Source organism: Pleurodeles waltl, chromosome 4_1 (assembly GCF_031143425.1).
Source record: "Pleurodeles waltl isolate 20211129_DDA chromosome 4_1, aPleWal1.hap1.20221129, whole genome shotgun sequence".
Classification (NCBI taxonomy): Eukaryota; Metazoa; Chordata; class Amphibia; order Caudata; family Salamandridae; genus Pleurodeles; species Pleurodeles waltl.
The window spans coordinates 570878933-570887390 of NC_090442.1; positions in this window are offsets into that span (position 1 = coordinate 570878933).

Sequence of the window (8458 nt, forward strand, 5' to 3'; positions counted from 1 at the left end):
AGGGAGGACAGACAGCCGAAAGGTCTAGATCCTTGTTGGACTTTAGTCCGATTGGAGTTCCTTTGGAGACAATGAGGCAAGCAGGGTTGGGAACACTAACCCCACAGGTAATGAGTACAAATACGACACAGACACCAGTGATGCAGTCTGGAATTTTTTTGTTGCAAGGTTTAACAGCGCAACAATTAAATGAGTGGTTAGACAAGCTCAACACTCCCCAGACTACTACAGTGACCGCAGAGAGGTCAGAAAGAGAAGAATATCTGAATTTTGTGAGACTGGGTGTAAAAGCCACAGAACTTGTGGAAGGAACAATGGGGGTGAACAGATTAGAGTCATACACGGACGCAGAATTGAGGTATCTGTGCCCCAAAATAACCAAAGAAGTGAGCAGGGTGCATCAGAGGTTGGCAAACCTAGCGAACAAATACGGCATAGACATAGAAAATACTAAGCATTTGAAGAGGAGCTATAGGTTAGCATTTGAGCCTAAAGATTTCGATCATATGAGATCTACCGGAATGAAGGCACATCTTAAAGAGATACTGCAGAGGGCTCAAATTTGGGGAGCATTGGAGAAGTGGGAAGGCAGATGGGCAAAGAAAAGAGATAAAGAGAAAGGTGACGGCCCAGAACCAAAGCAGGCGAAAGCTGCACCAGACACGGGGACAATAAAGATGTTACCAATGAGAGAAACAGCTGGAGGAGTTTTAGTCCATGTACCATGGTCTAGAGGTGACATTCTGTCATTCACAAATGATTATCCCAGGTTGAGGGAGAAGCCGATAGAGTGGAACCAGCAGACGGACAGATTTGTGAAGCTTGCGAAGTGTCTTTGGGAAGACTTGAATACCCTGTTTGAGATCATAGTTCCAGCTGACTTATGGCTTGAGTGCAAGAGAGGCTTGGATTGGCTGACAGAGGAACCGGCAAGGGACAAGGTTACTGGAGCACCGTCTTCGGAAGTGATGAGGTATTATCATAAAGTGATTGAGTTTTTGAAGCAGAAGATGTCGCCGAAAGTGACTGATTGGCAGAAAATTGATTGAACGTTACAGGAGGGAAAAGAGTCGATACATGCTTACTATGAGAGGTTGCTGAAGGCATTCAAACACTACAGTGGCACTGAGGTCATAGAACCGAAAGGCATGAATCACCTTGTGTTCAGGTTTGTTGAAGGGTTGAAACCAGAGATTAGCCAGATGATTAAGAATCATTTGATCTGTTGGCAAGCAAAGCCGATTGATGAGGTGTTACAGTATGCAAAATACTGTAGTGACGAGATTGAATTGAAGCAGAGAAAGCTGAAAGAAAAGGTGATGGTGATGCAAATTAAGGCAGCTTAGGCAGGGATGCAAGGAAATGGAATACTGCAGATGGTACAGTAGCAACCGCAGGGAAATGGAATGTTTCAGGCACAACCGAGAGGACGAGGTCGAGGAGGTTTTGTGAACCGTGGTCCAGATATGAATACTGTTGTGGTTCAAAATGATGTACACGGGGTGAAAAAGATGTCACCATGTCACGCGTGCGGGGGTGTGGGGCACTGGAAGCGGGAGTGCCCAATGGTGGTGCAGGATGGTGCTGTTCAACAAAGCAATGATGTTGGTACATTTCAAAATGTGAGGGGTCCAAAAGTGAGGGGTCAAAATCCGAACTTCCAGAATAATATGGTGCAGATGGAGGGTCTTCAACCCATGCAACAAATGCAAATGCCACGTGTTCAACCAGCACAGATGCAGCAGGTACAGCAGAAGATTCCCATGGTACCTAGACAGCAAATGCAGATACCAATGGCTCCAATGGGACAGCAACAGGGGATGCTTCCTCAACAGGTCACAGGTCAAACAATGAGTCAAAATAACACAGTACAGCAGTTCCCATTGCGTGGTGAGGATGGAATAAACGATGAATGGTCGGATGATTGTTCAGATAGTGAAGAGTGCAGGCTTGCAGCGTCCCTAGAAGTAGATCAGAGGGGTCCTTATGTAGAAGGAAAGGTGATGGGTCATAAGGTTTCGTTCCTAGTTGATACAGGAGCTACATGCTCTACAGTCAGAAGTACAGAGGTTCCAAAATTGCCACTTTCGGGGCGTACCATAAGGGTGGTAGGAGTAGCAAATCAGTTTCTGACAAATCCGATTACAGATCTGGTCCAAGTTGAGATTGGTACCTTCCAGGGATTACATAGATTTGTAGTCTGTGACTCGAGTCCTGTATCCCTACTGGGAAGAGACTTAGGGGGTCATTTTGACCTCGGCAGTCTTTTCCCAAGACCGCCAAGGGACCGCCGCGCAGAAGACCGCCAGTGGTGGCGGTTTGCCGCTCGGCGTATTATGACTCTTGGCAGCTCTCCGTCCTTTTTCGGACGGAGAGCCGCCAACAGCCATACTGGCAGGCAGTGGGGAAGTGGAGGTAGCTCCACCTCCACCGCCACGCCAACAGAACACCGCCCACGGAATCACGTCCTGTGATTCGGCGTGGTGGTGTTCTGTTGATGGTGTGGTGTCGGCGGAGCTGTCCCCATGGCTCCAGTCCCCTCCCGGAGGATCGACGGAACATGTAAGTCGATCGTCCGTTAGGGGATGGGGGTGTGGGGGGGTGTTGTGTGTTGTGTGCGTGCATGGGGTTGTGTGTATGTAGCGGGGGTGTGTGAGTGCGTGTATGCTTGCGGGGGTGTTGCATGTTTGGGAATGAGTGCGTGTATGTCTGTGGGTATATCTGTATGGATGTGTGCGTGTATGTGTGAATGTGGGTGTGCGTGTTTGACTGTGTGTGTGGATGTTGGCATGTATGTCTGTCAGGTGCTAGCCGGCGCCTACAGGGCCGATCGGGAGATTGTAGTCATTAGGGACTACACCTCCCATGAAGCCCAGCGCGGTAGAGATCGCGTAAAAGTCAGCGCACCCTGGAAAGGGTGTGCGTTATTCTGTGCTAATGAGGCAGGTCGGAGCCTCAACGAAGTCGGAGCGGACGGCGTTCCCCAGGGAGGGTGAAATCATCGGCGGCCGGAAAAGAGGAATGAGATTCATCAGGGCCCCCTCCTGGAATCTGACCTTTTACCGGCAGAAGGAGTTCCTAGCTGCTCCTCCGTTCTAGATCCAAGTACTAAGGAGGTGGTAAGCGGCAAGCTGTGCTACTTGCCGGAGGCTATCGCCTTTCTTTATTTCTGCATTCCTTACGGCCAGGTTGTGAGTGACTGTTATATATTGGAGCACTTTACTTTTTGAGGTACCATAATAAAGGAACGGCGATCTTATGAGACATAGGGCCTGATTCTAACTTTGGAGGACGGTGTTAAACCGTCCCAAAAGTGGCGGATATACCACCTACCGTATTACGAGTTCCATAGGATATAATGGACTCGTAATACGGTAGGTGGTATATCCGCCACTTTTGGGACGGTTTAACACCGTCCTCCAAAGTTAGAATCAGGCCCATAATCTTTTGGCTTTTTGTTGGCGGCAATTCAGAATGAGATTTACTGTTTGCAGGATTCCAAACAGCCGGGACAAATAATTCTTGTCAACATTCACTGAGAGATGAACGAGTTACTTCTTCAAATATACGTGACATTAACAAAAGGCTCAGTGGGTTAACTGAATCATAGGAAGAAGTGCAAAATAGATTTTCTTCACCTTATTCTTTCTCCTCATGTTTGTTTCTTTATACGTACTGTAGTATTGTTTAGGAGGAGGGGCGGTGAGACCCTTAAGTGATTATTAGTGGCCGTAGTTGGCTTTGGGCATCCATTGGTGATACTGATGGAACATAGTCAGGCTTTGGACTAGTTCTGCCCTTATGAGTTTATGGGCAGGCCAGGTCGTTTTGGTTTTAGTGAGACCTTATGAGAATAGACAGACAATGTGATAATTAACACTGTGTATTTTTCTTTACAGTTATCCCGTCCCTGCTGATCCTTCCCCTTCCTTCCCTCGCTTGATTACTCCAATGCACTGTGGTTTTTTATCGGTGACTTGGTGGTGTCAGGAGGTGGACCTTGTTTGCATCACACCGAGTCTGAGGAGTACCTACACCGTGACAGAATAACGCACCCACGAATAATACTCCTCCTGCTCGGTGTAATGCAAAGATGGCATCTATGGATGATGTATTACAGGCGTTAGTGGTAGTGCAGCAAGAGTTGGCAAATTCTAGGGTGGAGGCAGCGGCCCTAAAGGACAAAGTAGAAAGGCTTACTAGGAATCCCTTCGATGCCTCAGCATCTACACCGCAGGTAACCGTGAACGTCTCCCCTCCAATCCCTTTGGCCAGTCCGGAACGGTTTTCAGGGGACCCCAGGAAAGTTCAGGCTTTTTTAACGCAGTTGTCTCTTCAATTCTCATGTAGACCGGCGTCTTTTCCCTCTAACCTTTCCAGGGTAATGTTCGCTATTTCTTATCTCTCGGGAGATGCAGCTAACTGGGCAGTGCCGTTAGTTAGAAACGATGACCCATTATTATCGGATTGGAATGCCTTTCGGTCGGCCTTTGAGAAGGTGTTTGATCACAGAACAACCACCTTTAGTGCTGATAGAGAATTGCTGGAACTGAGACAGGGGAGGTCTGACCTGGTTACTTATCTTACGACCTTCAATAGACTGGTGGCGGAATCAGAGTGGCCAGAGGAGAAGAGAATGTCTCTCTATTATCAAGGATTAAGAGACGACATGAAGGATATCCTAGCCCAAATAGATCCACAGCCTTCCACGTGTACTGAACTTGTGAATCTTACCTTGAGATTGAATCATCGGCTAGCAGAGAGAAGGGGAGAGCGTAGAGCGGGTGATAGGCGGCCAGTCATTCCAGAAAGGGAGGGGCGACCAATTCCTAATTCCCATGATGTATGCGGGGAACCTATGGAAGTGGGAGCCGTTAGGGCACCTCTGTCAAGGGCTGAAAAAGAGAGTAGGAGGGTACAGGGGTTGTGCATGTATTGCGGCAGGAAGGGTCATTATGTGAGAGAGTGTCCCCAAAAACCAAGAAAAAGGTTCTCCTACTCCCCCACTCAAAAGGCCGCAGTGACGTCAGGGAAGATATCAGAGAAAGAGGATTTGCCCTTTATAGAACCCCTATCGGGGTTCCGGTTGACTTCTTTAACCCTCTTGCCACAAGAAGAAAAGGCGTCACACCTTTTGTTAACTGTAGAGCTGGTGTCCCAAGATCGAACCCATCCTGTGTGGGCAATGATAGACTCAGGAGCCACGGGAAATTTCATAGATGAAGGGGTGGTTAAGAGACTGGGACTTCTGAGAATTCCAAGAAAGAACCCCGAAATAGTGTTGGCAGTTGACGGTACACCACTGAAGTCTGGACCCCTTACTGAACAAACTGAGGATGTGGGGTTGGTTTTCAGTGGAGTATCTCCGGCACGCAGAGAAATAATCAGGCTAGATATAATAGAGGCTCCTCAGTATGAAATAATTTTGGGAATGCCCTGGCTAAGAAAAAGCAATCCTGTTATCGATTGGCAAACCAAGACGGTTAGTTTTCAGTCCTTGAGGAGTGAGAAAGTCTGTTCCTTATATGATAACCCCCCCGCGTTAGCGTTGGCTCAAGGGTTACAGTTGGCCACAGTGGTGGAGAAAGCGGTGATATTGCCCTCTGTTTACGCCAAGTTCAAGGATTTGTTCGACGAAGGTCAGGCGGAGACATTGCCACCCCATCGTATATACGATTGCAAGATAGATCTGATTCCGGGAGCACTCCTTCCTTCTTGTAGGGTATATGCTCTATCAGACCCAGAAACCAAACATTTGCGAAGATATCTGGACCGCTTCCTGGAAATCGGGTTCATTAGACCATCTTGTTCTCCGGCAGCTTCTCCACTCTTTTTCATAGCTAAAGCGAATAAAGAGTTGAGAACCTGCATCGATTATCGAATGCTGAACAAGAACACGATAAGGAATAGATACCCTCTTCCCCTCATTCCTGTGTTATTGGAACAGGTGAAAGAGGCAACTATCTATACAAGGTTGGATCTGAAGGGGGCTTACCATCTGGTCAGAATCCGTGAAGGGGATGAATGGAAGACGGCGTTCAAGACCCGTTATGGCCTGTTTGAATACTTGGTAATGCCGTTCGGGTTGTGTAACGCCCCGGCGGCTTTCCAGTACTTTCTGAACGATGTTCTCAAAGAATACGTAGACCACTTTGTGATCGTTTATATAGATGACATATTGGTGTATTCTACCTCCCTAGAGCAGCACATGGAACATGTTTCCCTAGTACTCCAAGCATTGCAACAGCACCATCTTTATTGCAAACTGAGCAAATGCGAGTTCCATGTACAGAAGGTTGAGTTCTTGGGGGTGGATATAAGCCCGGAAGGGTTCTGCATGTCGACAAGAAAAATACAGGCGGTTCAAGCGTGGCCAGTGCCCACTAGTGTGAGAGACGTGCAATGCTTCCTGGGGTTTTCCAATTACTATAGAAGATTCATCTGTCATTTTTCCCACATTGTGTCACCTATAACAAGGTTGCTAAGAAAGGGTGTGTCTTTTGTTTGGTCAGAGGACGCAGAGGAGGCCTTCTGCTTCTTAAAACAGGCCTTCTGCTGAGCGCCTATACTTCAGCATCCACAGCCAGAAGTACCTTTTATAGTCGAAGCAGATGCCTCGGATATAGCCATTGGGGCTGTGTTATCCCAAAGAAACAAGACCTCGGGACAGCTTCATCCGGTTGCGTTTTTATCTAAGAAGCTATCTGCTGCGGAACTCAACTATACGGTGGCAGAAAAAGAACTACTAGCCATCAAGAAGGCATTTCAGGAATGGAGACACTATCTCTGGGGGGCCCAACACCCGGTCACGGTATATACTGATCACCGAAACCTGCAGTATATGAAGGAGGCTAGACAGCTTACCCAGCGGCAAATGAGGTGGATGCTGTTCTTTTCAGAATATGAGTTTGTAGTAACCTTCCGTCCTGGGGTCGACAATCGCAAGGCAGATTCACTGTCTAGACAAAGGGACGCGAGGAACATCACTTCAAGACCTGATGAAGCAATCATCCAACCGGAAAAAGTGCTTTGTGCCCTTCATATCTCTCACTTCCTAGAAAAGGTCTCTAAGCATAAGTCTGCTGCTCAGTGGAAGGAGTGGGCCGAAGTAAGTCAGGACCGTACTCTTAAGCATGGAATACCGTTGCAAGGTAATCGTTTGTATTTACCAACACCTGAACTTCGAATGCAAGCCTTCAATTGGTGTCATGATGCGGTAACAGCTGGTCATCCGGGGTACACCAAGACTGCGCAAATAGTTCAACGACATTTCAGGTGGAAAGGTTGGGCTAAGGACGTTGCGACATGGGTAGCTCGGTGTGAGATATGTGCTCGATCCAAGGGAGAAAACGCGAAGAGCCAGGGCAAGCTGATGCCTTTGCCCACTCCGGAAAAACCATGGCAAACCATCAGCGTGGATTTTGTGGTAGGATTGCCAATGGATCAGGGGTACAATGCTATCATGGTGGTAATCGATAGTCTTACCAAGATGGGTCACTTTCTCCCTTGTAGAAACCTACCTACAGCAAGTCAGACCGCCCATCTGATTCTGTCTCAAGTGGTGCAGTTACATGGTTTACCAAGAACCATTATTTTAGACAGAGGCCCCCAGTTCGTTGCTAGGTTTTGGCGCATGTGGTGCAAGGTTCTGCGCATTGAATCCGCCCTATCCACCAGTTTCCACCCACAAACCGATGGCCAGACGGAGCGCCTCAACCAAACCCTGAAGAAATATCTGAGGTGCTATGCAAAGGACGCCCAGGAATCGTGGGTGTCATTGCTATGGCTGGCCGAACTATCGTACAACAATGCTTGGCATAGCTCGATAAGGGAGTCTCCTTTTCGTGCTAACACAGGGTTCCACGCGGAGATGTTGCCCATAATCATACCTCGGGATGTCACGGATCAACCTACTGTCCATGCTATGGTTAAGAACCTACAATCCATGCAAAAAAAAATACGACTTAATTTGGATAAAGCCAAGGAACAGTATAAGAAATGGGGTGATGTACATCGGCGTGAGGGGCCGGTGTATCAGCCAGGGGATCGAGTGTGGCTTTCCACCAAGTATATACGCTTTAAGATGCGTAGCATCTTTCATCCTCGTTACATTGGTCCTTATGAGGTGGTACGCAAGATAACCCTGTGGCTTACCGTCTCAACTTACCTGCTTCCTTAAGAATCCATCCGGTGTTTCATTGCAGCCTTTTGAAGCCAGCTCTGTCAGCGACCCGGCGGGCGGTGCCTCCGGTGGTTAGAGACGGGCAGCTGGAGTATGAGGTGCGCAAGGTGTTGGATTCCAAACTACGGGGGGGTAAGTTATGGTACTTGGTTTCGTGGAAGGGGTATGAGGCCGAGGAGGATTCATGGGAGCCGGAAGGCAATGTCCATGCCCCTAGGGCGGTGCAACGGTTTCATGCTTGTCATCCCACTAAACCTGGCCCTAGGAGGCGCTTTG